The sequence below is a fragment of the Talpa europaea genome (assembly GCF_964194135.1).
Source record: "Talpa europaea genome assembly, chromosome: X".
Lineage (NCBI taxonomy): Eukaryota > Metazoa > Chordata > Mammalia > Eulipotyphla > Talpidae > Talpa > Talpa europaea.
Window position 1 is genome coordinate 6,817,981 of NC_140081.1, and position 2,619 is coordinate 6,820,599.

The window sequence follows — 2,619 nt, forward strand, 5'->3', positions numbered from 1 at the left end:
TACTTGTGCAGGCACCTGGCTCGTAGGTAACCAGTCACAAAGGGCTCTGCCCGGAGCCCTCACTTGTTCCTCGCAGGGCATTAACAGAATGGAACTCTGTTTCCTGCTTCCACTGGGCACCTCGGGTGTGATCTCCCCTTACCCTTCCCCTTACCCTTGGGTGTAGCCGTCTCGTCTCTCATCTAGCTCAGATCTAGGGAAGGAAAACTAGTTCACAGCCGGTTCATCGCAGGAAAGTCCACGAGGAGAGGGCAGGAGGAAGAGAATGTTGGCCTCCTGGCTCAGCACGCCTGGGGATGATCGTGTGCTTTTTTGTATCTTGCACTCTTCTTGGGGAGATGGTAGGAAGAGATAAAGTTCAAGTCATAATGACATGTGTCTTCTTGTCTCTCAGTTTTCCTTTAGTGCCTTTACACCCCAGTCAAGGTCAAACTGAGGACTCCCTTGGCAGAGAAGGCAGAGTCAGAGGAAGTACTAACACCTACTGGTTTGAGTGTTTCCCAGTCCATGTGCATCATTTTATTGAGGTAAAATTCACTGTCCATAAACTGGAGCATGGTAAAGTGTGCAGTTCAGAGCCACTCGGTACACTCACGGTGTTGTGCTGACCATCACCGCTGTCTAGCCGCAAAACAAATGTCACCCGAAAAGAAAAACCCTACTCAAGAACGAGCTCCTCCCCACTTCCCTCTCCCCAAGCCCTGGCTCTCAGCAAACTGCTTTCTGTCTCTAGAGTCCCCTATTCTGAGTATTCCATACGAATGGGGTCCTACTGTGTGTGGCCTTGGTGCCTGGCTTCTTAGCTTGATGTTTTCAAGATTTATCACATCTTGCCTGAGCAGAACGTCATTCCTTGTCACAGCCTTCTTTATTTTTGCTTCCCAGCACCCACCATGGTGCCTGGAGCCAAGAATGACACTTAAGGTTGAGAAGAAAATGTGTGTTGGCAGAATGTCCATCCCCGTGGGGCTTGTTTGGTTCCCGTTTGGGGATCTTCCTCTTTGAGGTCAGGCAAGGATTTGGGGGTCCTTTGGATCTTATAGGTAGGACTCTGAGACCCTTCTCTTACAGAACAAGCATTTAAATGTGTTAGGCAAGGACCAGTGAGCCTACATCCAGGAAACGGAAAGAGCCTCAGCCCTGTCTGAGACCATGTTGGCAGTTCTGTCTGAGAACTGGACAGTTTTCAGTTCTTGAAATCAGGATCCATGTCTTCTCTGTCCCTCGGGAAGCCTCTCAGGTCATCCCACTACCACTCACTGAGCACCATGGCATGACAGGAACCGTGTCCCTTAGAGATGCAGCCATGTCCGAAACAGCCATGGTCCCTGCCACCATAGCCTTAGATGTGGGGAGATGGAGGAGTGCGGCCCAGTCCTGGTCAAGTAATGGATTCAGCGGTGGTGAGCACCGCCACTGAGAACCAGAGGCCGCTGGTCTCACCGAAAGAGGGCATGATCAAAGGAGGCTTCTAGAAAGCTGTATTGGATGTGATTTTTGAAGGATGGGTAGGCCTGAACCAGGCACAGATGGAGGGAAAGTGGCCCAGGGAAGCTGGGGCATCTGCGCAAGCCTGGAGACCAGCGGGAGCATCTGGAGGTGGAAGAACTAAGGGCCACGTGGCTGGATGCGAGGAGGCCGAGAGGCCAGCAGGGCCAGGGCGCGCGGTCATGCAGCCAAGGCAGTCACGACTGCTCGAAGAGCTGTGTGAGTGCATCTGAAACAATCACGCTGAGCACGGAAATCTATAGTGCTGTGAATGTAGACTCGAGACCAAAAAAAACTAGATTTTTTTTTTTTCATTTCCTACCAGCTTTGCTTCCTTGCTACAGGGATATGAATAGTGGGTGAGGCAATAGTGGGGAGGTGAGGAGGTGCAAGGGGAAAAAAGCATTCAGTTAATATTAGCACGATGCCTTGAAAAACATCCTCTTCTGAGAATTTCACTGCCAGCATGTGAGAGGTAGAGAGGGCACCAGGGAATATTCAAATTGAATCGGCGTGTACATTACTTCAGGATTAACCTCCATTTCCCCCAAGATCAAGAGACGTGGTTTACACCTAAAACTGGCAGAGTCACAGATTCTATTCAAGCTTAGATTTCAAAACCTCTCATGGCTGTCTTGGCAGGCTCTAGCACGTTTCTTTTCTTCAGTCATCCAGATGCAGATTAAATTTTTTAATCAGGCTGCCTAGAGGGAGTCTTCTTAACTACACTAATACAGTGCTGGGCAATTCATTTGGATTCTGGGGACTGTCTTTAACGTAAATAGTCTTTTCATTCTCGTGGGTGAAATGAACCATTTCTTTGCACCTCTGCTCTTTACCCCCCTGAAGGGGAAGGCAAAGCAAGGAGTTAGTCACCCAGACCTTGCCAAGGAGGTGACTAATGAATTTGAGGGACAAGAGTGAATAAACTATTGACTCTTATTTCCACCACCCCCACCCCCCCTGCTGTGGGCCAGCTGTCTGAGCAGTCTGAATGTTGTCCTACTTACAGGTTTCCACAAGATCTTAATCTGTTATTTTTCTCTTTTCCTCTGTCCTTTTTCTTCCTCTAGGTTATCAGGTTCCTTCAAGTTGTTTGGGAACTGATCGAGATTTCAAGCTAAAATGTTG